This window comes from Scyliorhinus torazame, chromosome 1 (assembly GCF_047496885.1).
Source record: "Scyliorhinus torazame isolate Kashiwa2021f chromosome 1, sScyTor2.1, whole genome shotgun sequence".
Taxonomy (NCBI): Eukaryota; Metazoa; Chordata; class Chondrichthyes; order Carcharhiniformes; family Scyliorhinidae; genus Scyliorhinus; species Scyliorhinus torazame.
In genome coordinates, this window is record NC_092707.1 from 45,352,897 (window position 1) to 45,365,157 (window position 12,261).

A 12,261-nucleotide genomic window follows, 5' to 3' on the forward strand; every position below is an offset into this window, starting at 1 on the left:
TCCCATCCTATTCATGTATTTGTCAAGATGCCCCTTAAATGTCACTATCGTCCCTGCTTCCACCACCTCCTCCGGTAGCGAGTTCCAGGCACCCACTACCCTCTGCGTAAAAAACTTGCCTCGTACATCTACTCTAAACCTTGCCCCTCTCACCTTAAACCTATGCCCCCTAGTAATTGACCCCTCTACCCTGGGGAAAAGCCTCTGACTATCCACTCTGTCTATGCCCCTCATAATTTTGTATACCTCTATCAGGTCTCCCCTCAACCTCCTACGTTCCAGTGAGAACAAACCGAGTTTATTCAACCGCTCCTCATAGCTAATGCCCTCCATACCAGGCAACATTCTGGTAAATCTCTTCTGCACCCTCTCTAAAACCTCCACATCCTTCTGGTAGTGTGGCGACCAGAATTGAACACTATACTCTAAGTGTGGCCTAACTAAGGTTCTATACAGCTGCAACATGACTTGCCAATTCTTATACTCAATGCCCCGGCCAATGAAGGCAAGCATGCCGTATGCCTTCTTGACTACCTTCTCCACCTGTGTTGCCCCTTTCAATGACCTGTGGACCTCAATGCGCAGGAGAACGGTGAATAGAGAACATTTGCAGAACCAGAGGGGAAAGCTGGGGGAACTGGGGCTAGCTGAGCTGCTCTTGCTGAGAGCCAGCATGGACAATGGAACAAAGGCCGCCTATTGTCCCGGAAATAATTCTGTATCAAAAACAAAAACACAAAATGCTGGACAATCTCAGCATCTGTGGAGAGGGAACAGAGCTAACCTTTCAAGTCTGGATGACACTTTGTCAAAGCTCTTGACAAAGAGTCATCATGACTCAAACCATTGCCCCATTCTCTGTCCGTAGATGCTGTCAGACCTGCTGAAATTGTCCAGCATTTTTTGTTTTTGTTTCCGATTCCAACATCCGCAGTAATATTCTTTTATTCATACGATTCTACTTGCTGTACATTGCACTCAGTAAGACTAACACATGCACAGCTGCAGGATGTGAATACTGACCAAGTTTGTTTCCACTTCCCCAACTAGGATGGCAGCAGAGAGAGCTCTACACTACATATGATTCTGTGGCCTAAATGTTTGCAGATTTGTGGAGTCTGTGACATATATCCAAAATGACAAATGGAACCCAGGTTTGGAAGTCTTTATATCTTTATATCTGGCAGAAACCATTTTTGCTGAGGGGGTGACGGGGGGTGGTGGTGGTGGTGTGGGGATGGAGGTGTGGGGGGCTAGCAGTATGGTGTTGGCTGGGTAAATCAGAAAGGAGAAGTGGCTCCCACATGTGAACCGAAACTGATCAGGGGCATTTGAACTCAGAGCCCATTTCTGCTGCAGTATGAAAGTCGTGCGGCGGGATTCTCCGTTCCTGAGACTAAGGGCGGGATTCTCCAACGCCCCGCCGGGCCGGAGAATCGGCGGGGGGGTTGTGGCGTGAATCCCGCCCTGTCGCCCCGATGCCGGTTGCTGGACTCTTAGGTGGCACCCCCTGGCGATCCTCCACTCCGTGATGGGCCAAGTGGCCGCCCGTTTTCGACCAGTCCCGCCGGCGTAAATCAAACAAGGTCCTTACTGGCGGGACTTGGCTCTGCGGGCGGCCTGCGGAGAACTGGGGAGGGTGGGGGGGGAGGGCATCTGGCCCCGGGGGGTGCCCCCATGGTGGCCTGGCCCGCGATCGGGGCCCACCGTTAGCGGGCAGGCCTGCGCCATGTGGGCACTCTTTCCCTCTGCGCCGGCCGCAGTAACGGTCCGCCATGGTCGGCGAGGAGAAGAACCCCCTTGCGCATGCGCTGGGATCACGCCAGCACACACTGGCGCTCCTGCACATGCGCCAACTCGCGTCAGCCAGCCAGGGCCCTTCAGCTGCGGTTGGCATGGCGCCGAGCCCTTCGGCGCGGTTGGCGCAGCACCAACCCCGCCGCCGCTGGCCTAGCCCCTGATGGTGCGGAGGATTCCGCACCTTCTGGGCGGCCCGACGCCGGAGTGGTTCACGCCACTCCTCGGCGTCGGTACAGCCTGCCCGCCGGTCCGGGGAGAATCCCGACCTAAGTTTTGACGCCAAGGGAAGACTTGCGGATTTCCATGACTGATTCAGCGACCATTGAGGGGCTAGCAGCGGCGCCACTTGGAACACAATCGATTCCAATGAGAGTCCGTGATTGGCACTTGGGAGGCTGACAAGCTGCAGCCGCATATACACATTACACTCCCCACACGCACTCATCCCAGCCAACAGGATGGCACTGGTTGCGCTGCAGAGTGCCTATTCCGCCGATGAGTCGGCTGAGGCCATAGGGTACCTAGGAGGGTGGCCTGGGAGGACACCCATACGGCCTGTGGTACTAGGTTCACAGTGGGTAGCCAATGGCATGCGCAGCTGCATGGCTGCCTTGCAGGCTGCGGTAATGGTGTTCCATGCCGATCCACCCTGACCCCATGGCCCACCTCTTGGCCCCGCCACGATACTCCCCCCGATCCTGGCACAGACACCCCCCCCGGCCAGCGGCACAACTGTGATGTTGGACACTTTCCGTTCCCCCCTCTCTCTCCCTTAGCAGCCACGATGCCTGTTTCAGGATTTTCAAAAGCACAAGTGAACCTCACCATTGGGAGTTCTCCCCGATGGAGGCGGGGAATCGTGGAGGTCCTGGAGAATACCGGGTCAGGCCCGCTATTCTTACAATGTTATGCCCAGGGTGTAAACTGTACATGCAGAATGGAACGCATTGACGGCGCTGTTGATACATCGGCTGTGATGTGGCATGAAACCGGTGCCAATTTTGGCATCAAAACCGATTCTCCACCCAATTGCGTTTCCCGATTCTGGCGTCAGCCGACGGAGATTCCTGCCCTTTACATTAGGTGTAAATGCTCTTCCAAGGGGGATATGATCTGTAGAACTGTCAAGCTATCAAATTATTTAATTTTCCAGCCTTAAAGAATTGAAAAAGAAAACTGCCTGCCTTTGTCTGTGGGAGTAAAAGAAATCTGCTTCTGTAGCATCTTTTCTGATTTAATCGTAAGTGCTATCATAATGCTTAACTGCTTTCTCCAACCTATCATTATTACAGGAGGGTTGTAAGTTCACACTTTGATTGACAGCTCAAAAAGGTCATTAAAGGATTTTGATGTGGGGTTATGGATACATTGGGCGGGATTCTCTAATAATGGGGTATATCCCCACGCCGGCGTGAAAACCGGCGCCACCGACTCCGGCATCAACGGCCCCCGAAAGTAAGGAATTCTCACCTTTCTCAGGGGCTAGGTTGGCACCGGAGTGGTCCTTGCAGCTCCAGCCGGCGCGGAACGGCCCGTGCGAGTTCGCGCATGCGCAGAACGGCTGGCGTATTTTCACGCATGCACGGAACGGGCAGCGTGATACGGCACAGGCGTGGGGGTTCCCTCCTCCGCGCTGGCCCCCGGGCAATATGGCGGTGTTCCACCGGGGGCCAGCGTGGAGTAAAGTAGGTCCCCACAGAACCAGCCCACCCCCGCCGATCGGTAGGCCTCGATCGCGGGCCACTCCCCCCTCCCTGGGGCTGGATCCCCCGCCCCCCCCCCCCCCCCCTCCAGGATGGCCCCTGCACACTCACCTTCCAGGTCCCGCCATGTGGGAAGTGAGTAATCCACGCCGGCGGGACTCGGCCAAACTCGTCGGCCACTCGGCCCATCGGGTCCCAGAGAATCGAAGAGGGGGCGGCTGTCAATGGCCCCCGACTGGCTTGGCGGCGATCCCGCCGGTGCCCATAAAACGGTGCCGGAGAATGGGGAAGCCGGCGTCGGGACAGCGGGGCGCTATTCTCTCGCACCCCCCCATTCCCCCCCCCCCCCCACCCCCGGGGATTCTCCGACCCGGTGCCAGGTCGGAGAATCCCGGCCATTGTTTGTATTATAGTGGATTAAGTACTTGAGGGGATATAAATGTATTGAATGTGTTCTCATAAATAAGGTTTTTTCATGTAGTAAAGTCTGTAACATATTTAGAACTTTATTTCATTTCATTTCAACATGACTCCTGAGGTCTATCCATGATGGATACGAGTTACGTTGGCATAGGAGGTATAAGGAACAATGGGACTGGGTAGGGGGAATGATTTTCATGCAGGTAATGAAGCCAATGGATGGTTGTGGGCTATAGGCTGATATGAATTAGCACTAGGTTAGCACAGGGGCTGTAAAGATTATAGCGCTGGGTGAGGGTGCATGTGTTGACATGGAGCATTTGAGAAGCCATTGAGGAAGGTGGGGCATGGGTTAGCATGAGTTGGCATGTATGTGCATGGCACATGTGTATGGAGGGCGAGGGGCTAAACAGCCTAATGTTTAAGAAACTAACTGGGATGAAGTCATCTGGGGGTGACAGGTCTGACTCCATCTCCCAGAACAAAGTTTCCGCCATTTGGGGCACTTTGCCCCAAGGTATGGCATGCCAGGGCATCTCTCAACTTGGGCTACTTGCCTCCAGGCATATGTTTTACCTGATCCTAGGTGTTTCCTGCTCAGCGAATTAAGCAAAAGTTACCCTCGCCTCATCTCATGACCCTAACTCAAAGTGAAAAGACGATAATGGGAAAATGTATTTGGCAGGTCCAAAGAATATATTATCTTTACCCTGCACAGTCTGCTCGGAGAAACGTTTATTGTCGCACTATTTGAATGGCGAATGCCAATGACATCGTGCGGCAGTAGTTTGGAATGAAAGGGAGTGGGGATACTGCTTTATCACACACAACTGACCTTGTCATCTTCATTAATGATTCTGCGGGGCACTTTATCAAATGCATGCTTGCTTCAGGGAGGTTCACCGAACAACGGTGTGCAGCAGAATATTGTGCCCATGATTTTCAGTATTGCTTGTGGCTGATACCCCGATTCCACTTCCCCATGCCCATCAGCATGTACTCACAAAGCTATCACCATCTCTTTTGGTAATGCATCACTCTGGCACCATTGGGATCTTTGACCCTGCTTGACTGCGTCCTGTAATACTACGTTGGTCCCGAATTTACAAGCCCTGAATTCTCAATACTTCACAAGTGTATCTGAGATTGTGCTCTCTGCTGCTGTTTTTGGTCGAATCATAACCCACATATTTTAAATGAATCAATGCAAGCATCCCACAGTGTAATTCGAACAGCTATGTTTATACTACTATTCATCCAGTTTTCTTTCAGTTGTCAGGCTCAGTAACTCATTCCATCCAGCACAAATTTTTTGGGATCCTTCTCCACTTGTGTTAATCCAGCTCCCTCATGCTGTTGGGGACAGTACCTCTGCCCAGCCACCACCATTTGCTATCGACCCTGATCTGAATGCAATGCCTTACCCTCTGTATCTAACCCACTTTGGTCCAATGAGGGCAGCACGAAAAATGCCCCAGTGCCAAAATTTGTACTTCTGCCTCAATCAGCATGAAACATTCACTCAGAAAAGGAAGCTTCTCACGGTGAGTGCAAGAAATTAAAACCACAATACCTGGGCCTTGGCTTGTATTACAGTGATGGTGCAATGCAAACTATGGACATTTTCTTTTCATAAATATTTAATAATCCCTCCGGGCATTTTGTTGCTCCAAAAAGATTAATTTCCTCAAGCATATATCCTTAACCAAACCTCTAAAGGTCAGAAGGGACTCTGAGGAATATCAGAATAGCAAACTCAGAGTTTGGAGAGATAACATATTTAGGAACAACAGTAAAAGGAATCTCCTACAAAATTCTATCAATCAGGGTGGCTTGCCGTTCCCTAGGTGCAGTCTGGATGGTCAGTTATTAAAGAAATAATTTTAAAGAAAGCAATTAAATATAAAATACTGTATAATAATTGCAGTCAACATAAAATTGTAGGAGATTTGTTTGGGACAAAAGGCAAATAAATAATTTAACAGGCAGAAATAAAATATATTGTCATTGATATTTATTTTAAAAACATATTGAAATTCGTGATGTTATATGACCATTTTGATCCTTTCTTAAAACCATGAAAAACGACCCAGTTATTGTTTCTGCTAATTGTCCCGATATGTCTGTGCTTGGTTGATTGTTGAGAGCAATTGAGGAAGAGGCATTCGTGCTTTGCCAAGTGAATGCAATGAGCCTAATTAGAAAAAGAAAACGAAAAGGTATCATATTAAATAACTGCACCAGTGCCATTAATATTTATATAAGAGGGTCAGCACCGAGCTGGTATTAAACTCTCCTCCAGTTAGTATTCTGCGTAATGCTGTCTGGGAGGTTTCTTTACTAACTGGGTAAGATCGGTAGAATAACGGCTGGCAATTACTATATCTCAAAATCAAGTGGTCGAGCAGTCAGTAATGAGGCAGACAAGTAGACCTTCCCCATCCTTTGTGGAGGGCAGGGAATGCGTGGATTCTTTCATTCCATTATGCATGTTGTCTAAAGGCCCGTCCTGTAGGAAGCCGTAATGTGGGCGGACTCTCATTATTTCTCCGGGTTCTGCATTGCTGAGGCTAGGGCTGTAGCCGTAATGTAGATTTCTGGTGCCTAATTGACGAATCCTCATTTCCAATTCAGTTTCCCATCCGCAACCCCCCCCCCCCCCCCCCACCCTACACCCCCTCCCCGCCGCCCCTTAACATCCTCTGATAAAATTCAAACATTTTTTTTTCTCTTCTATATATTTTTTTCATTTCCAAAGACTCTGCTCACATCTGAGCAGCCCTGTGGAGAACTGACGAGAAACAACAATGCAAGAAAATCAAATGGGAAATAGGGAAGTGATCATCCGCAGTGCAGGATTCTCACTCTGCCTAAAGCTTCTGCACCCACACCTACAAGGGCAAATGTCAAAACATAAAGAAATATAAAGGTTAATTTTACCATATGGAGCCTTTGCGTAATTGTTGCGAAAAAGTCACATTTTACAACACGTGATTTTTAGGCGATTTAATGAGGCCATGTTAGTGGCAGGCACAAAAATCATTTAAATGCATTATTTATCAAGATTGTGGTTTCTATGCTGCCCGGTCTGTATCTCTTTCCCCACCACCCGTGCATACAGCCTGGCTTGCTAAGGAAACAGCAGAATGCCTGACTGGCAGCATTCAAGTGGGGCACAGCTGTAAACTCTGCTGGGCCTCCAACAAAGACTCCTTTGCAAGATCACTGTCCACTCCCACCAGGAGATCAAATTGGTCTATGTACTCGCAAGGGGCAATATCTTTGATCACTTTCTCTCTGGAGAATACTTAATGGATGACAGTTCCGTGGGCAATGGCACTTCATGTGGGCATCATGTCAATTGTATGCCAATATGAACAGAAGAGCTCAGTGAATGTTCAGCTGGCGTCCAACCACAGGGACTTCATCATTTACATCATGTGATGGTTATTGGGGAACCAGCCCCCCTGTAAGCATTTCACACAGGATGTTCAAATACCTAGAAAGAGAAGAAACTGAGGAACAAAACGACTGTTAAATGAGTACAAAGTGTTGACCCAAAAGAAAAATGTTATAATCGCCAAGGATGACTTCAGGCTGGAGACCCGAGCCTAAATTTGTTGTTCTTCAACTGCCACTAGAGGTGGACTTACAATGAAATACACCGGGCTGAATTCTTCACCGTCGGGATTCTCCGTTTTGCCGGCAGCCCGGGGGTTTCCCGATGCCGTGAGGTTGCCCCACAATGGGAAACCCCATTGACCAGCCAGCGAAACGGGGAATCCCGATGGCGTGCCACATCAGAAACCGCACCTAGACACAGGGCCCAGACCAATGGTGGGGGGCCCCATGTTGGCTGGTGTCTGTGGGCAGTTCCTCAAATGAGCCTATCAGCAAATGCAGAGCGATCAGCAGGCAATGCAGAGCGACATTAGACTCTGGTTGGTCAAGTCCTCTTCGAGTGGGAAAACAAAGATCCAAAGTTGTTGAGATGACTAGGAGGGAGAGATGACTAGGAGGGAGAGAGGCAGCAGTCAAGGCAAAGATCTCCTGTGTTTTTGTTAAAAAGCAGCCAGCAGCGAGCCGAAGCAATCGAGCAAGGTAAGGTGCCAGTTGTCAAGGAAAGCAACGAGGCCACTCGACTCTCGGGCCGGGTTGGGCAGGCGAGGCCATGGACAGGCAGCCTGAGCCAGAAGGGAAGCAAGGTCATCGAGGGGAGCAGGGGTGATATGACCCCCAGGCCAGGGCTGAAGAGGGCTAGGCAGGCAAGGCCATAGCCAGGCAGCCTGAGCCAGTAGCGACGCAAGACCGTCAATGGGAGCAGGGGCGACTCGACCCCCAAGGCTGAGGATGGCATAAAAAGCCTTTTCTTTCAGAAAATTCATATTAATTTAAATCAAGAAAGATCAGTTTGTATGAAGTGACACTATCAATCTGGTAGTCAAAGATGCAGAAAATTGAAGGTGAGGCAAAAGGACGAAACTCGGCACGAAGACAGTTTGTCATTTTACTTTAAACAGTTCAAAGTTTTGAATAGCACATTCATCCTTATCCACCAAAGGTGTGGGTGAATTATCTGATGACTTAGACTTGCTGAATTCTGGAGAAACCACATCAACTGAAAAAGTTGAACAAAAAGTGGAATTTGCAATGGCAATGGAACGGTAAGATATTCCTACTGTTGAAATGAGGGGGAAAAACCTACCCTGAAGAAATTGCCTTATGGTCAAAATCTGCTTGACTGGGGATGAGAGAATATTTCACACTAAATAAATCAGAAAATATAGGTAACAAGGAAAGTTTGAGGTTTGGGGCTGAAACCAGGATAGGAGTCTACATAACTCCCATTTTCTGGGGGTGAAGAGAAATGGAGTGATGGAAATTAGAAATTGGTTGATTTTTTTTCCAGAAATTTCTAAGGAGTCTGCTATTATTACTCCTTGACCCAATAAAGGGAAACAAGTGTTCGTCAATGGGTACTCTAACTGGAAAAATGGTGGAAAAGATATTGCTGCTCAAGAAACTTCCGAAGCTCACATTAAAGCCTTGTGTGTGTTCATTCAAATGTGTAAATGATCTGGAAGAATTGATTCTGCGTTATCAGCTCAGTTTGAAAATGAGGGTTCATACTGGAGGAAAGTGCCGATATGTGTTGTTGCCACAGTCAAACTGCTGTTTTCTTTGGGACCAACTCTAAGAGGACATGATGAGTCATCATTGTCAACTCAAAGAGGTAATTTTTCAGCCTGCCTTGAATATCTCTGAATTTGATGAGCTTCTCAACGATCATTTGAAAAATGATCAATATTGTGGCTCAGAGCAGACCAACATTTTAGCGCACAGAACCTACGATGACTTCATCACTATACTTACAGAATGGCTCAGGAACCAATTCACTAATGCAGTAAAAGATGCCAAGTACTATTCCATAATAGTTGATTCACCACCAGATGTGAGTCATGTGGACCAATTAACGTTAATTTTAAGATATGAAACCAGTGATGGTGAAGTTGTCGAGTGATTTATTTGTTTTGTCCAGTTATATTCTCACACTTCTGAGTATCAGGAGAGAACTGTTTTGAAAATCATCGCAAATTTTGGTTTGGACATTAAACATTGTTGTGGGCAGAGCTTCAATAATGCCGCAAATAAGGCAGGAAACGTTTCAGGTCTGCAAGCAAGACTGAACAGCCCTGTGCATTATTCATCCCATGTTCCAGTCATTCCTTCAATTTAATTTGCAACACTGCAGCTGAATCCTGTGAGGTAGCTGTACATTTTTTTGACTTTGTTCAAATCATGTATGCCTTTTTTTTCAGTTTCCATGAATCGATGGAATATGCTGCAAACACACTTGGAGCAGGCAAATGGAAAACATTTGACAGATAAATGACTTTGTGACATCAGGTGGTCCGCTCGTGCAGAGGCTGTTTTGGCTTTGAAAACAAACTTTGCTTATGTAAAGGAAATCGTACCAAACAAAGCTGCAACAAATTTAGGAAAACCACATGTGAAAGCTGAAGCGAAATACTTCGCAGAGAAGTTTGAAAAGTATGATATTGCTGCTTTTGCCATTTTGTGGAACCATTTACTTCAAATAATTAATGCTGTCAGCAAATTGCTGCAAAATGTTGATACAACTTTATTGAATATTGCACAATTATTAGTTTCAGCTAAAAGTTTTGTCAGAGGAGGTTGAAATGACAAAACGCAGTAGAAGCAGAGGCACTAACATTAACAAAATATTCAGGTCTCTCTGATGATGAGAAGCATACAAGACACAGGAAGTTATTTTTTGATGGAACCAGAGACAATTAAATCATTTCAAATGGGAAAGAGAGGTTCATCGTTGGGACTGTCAGTGTTATCTGTTGCACAATAATTTTGCAGTTGCAGAGTAGAAGTGAATCTCTCAAAAAAACTGTTGATTAATTTTCCTTGCTTTTTGACAGAAGTTTGGATTAGATTGCGAAAAGCCACTGCAGTAAGAAATAAAGTAAATTCTACTGGGAGGACAAAGATGCAAATCTTTTTGAAGATGAAGTGAAACAATACATTCATTTAATTGATAATGATGAGCCCTGTGTTTTGAGATCACCAGCTGATTTCTACAGATGTATACATGACAGTGTAATGTTCTTTACACTGGGCTGATGTGAACAAAGAACTTTGTTTTATAAACATGGCTATTTATTATTATTTAGTTACGAATAACTAAAATGTCTAAGGTTAATACAGTTGGAAATAAACGTCTATCACTAACTTACACTAAGATACAACAGAGTTATTTTAAACTGTGATTGCTATGACTCCTGATAAACACCTTCTGATGGAGCACATGATGCATCCTGGGTCCTGGGACGCCGTACTCGCCCAACTGTTGGTCAGATAGTAGAACTACAGTAATAAAACATATAACTTATAATACACATGCAGATCATCGAATTTACAGGGATGATTAACTAATCATGTTATATACAGATGATAGTCTACCTATCATCACAGATGGTTTGGAGGCAATCTTTCCAAATGTGGAAACAATTCTGAAAATATTTTTAACAACTATCATAAATGCTTCTGGCGAAATTTATTTTTCTTTATTGATAAGAAATATTGAGAAGTACAATGAGTCCGGGAGGTCCCGGGCTGATCAGCGGTGGCGGAGATATCGGTAGTCCACGAATGGCCAGGCGAGCAGAGGTCCTGAGGCGTGGTCCAAGATGGCGCTGAAGATGGCGGCGCCCATGGGCCGCACGTGGCTTGTGGTGGAGAAGATGGCGGCGCCCCTGGATCATACGTGGGGGGTGTAGCGATGCTGGGCCTGGAAACAGCGGCGACCGACCGGGCCTGGCAAATGGAAACAACGTGGCCCTTCTTTCCACACCCGTTGCAGGTCGCACTCCGCACCGGGCAGCGCTGCCAGGGATGTTTGCTCTGGCCACAAAAGTAACATTTGGGCCCTCCGGAGTTGGTCGGCTGCCGCAGGCTTGCGGTGTACTCGAGTCAGCCGCCGGTGGGACCCACAATGCCCACGAGGGTGCCGCGCGGTCGGAGGTGGAGGCCTTCAGATTACGGGAGGCCACTTCTAGGGAGTTAGCAAGCTGCACAGTCTCTGCAATAGCCCCTTCCAATAGCTGCTGGCGAATGTAAGTAGACTTAATGCCCGTGACAAAAGCGTCTCTGATTAGCAGTTCGGTGTGTTTGACTGCCGAAACTGCCTGGCAGTTACAGTTCCGACCGAGTATCCGTAGAGCCTGCAAGAAATCATCCTGAGACTCCCCCGGGAGTTGCCGTCTCGTAGCCAGGAGGTGCCTGGCGTACACTTTTTCATTTCATATTGATTCACAGACATGATGTACTGTCCCTTTAGTAGCGCCATTGCTTCCGTGTAGGTGGGCGTGTCCCGGATGAGGGGAACATCTTGTGGCTCACCCGTGAGTAGAGGATCTGGAGCTTCTGTGGGTCTGAGAGTTCTTCAGTGGCTGCTCCGAGGTATCCTTCAAAGCAGACTAGCCAGTGCTCGAAGGTGGCTGTGGCGTCGGCTGAGTGAGGGTTCAGCTCCAGGCGATCAGGCTTGATTAAGATGTTCATCTTTTAAAATCTTGTGCAATAAATTGATGTACCATCAATGACCACGAGACGAGAATGATGAAACAATCGAGGCTTTATTGCACAAGATGTTGTGCCTCCTGCAGCTGGAACCAGAATGGGAGCAACGCAGGAGAGCATGCACTTTTATACGTCGCCTGCTGGGAGCAGCCAGCAGGCTGGGATTTACTGTGGTACCTGCAATGCAGTGGCAGTACCATAATATGCGTAGTGTGTTACCAGTAGTGTT

At 47.7% G+C, this 12,261-nt stretch overlaps 1 long non-coding RNA gene across 1 annotated transcript in view; it reads left to right on the forward strand.

Annotated features, from left to right (window-relative positions):
• The first annotated feature begins 1,052 nt into the window (after positions 1-1,052).
• LOC140429411 (uncharacterized) overlaps positions 1,053-12,261 on the forward strand; it is a 30,439-nt gene continuing 19,230 nt past the window's right edge. The window contains exon 1 of the long non-coding RNA XR_011949083.1: positions 1,053-1,154. This is a non-coding gene — a long non-coding RNA (uncharacterized lncRNA). The remainder of the gene's footprint in view (positions 1,155-12,261) is intronic.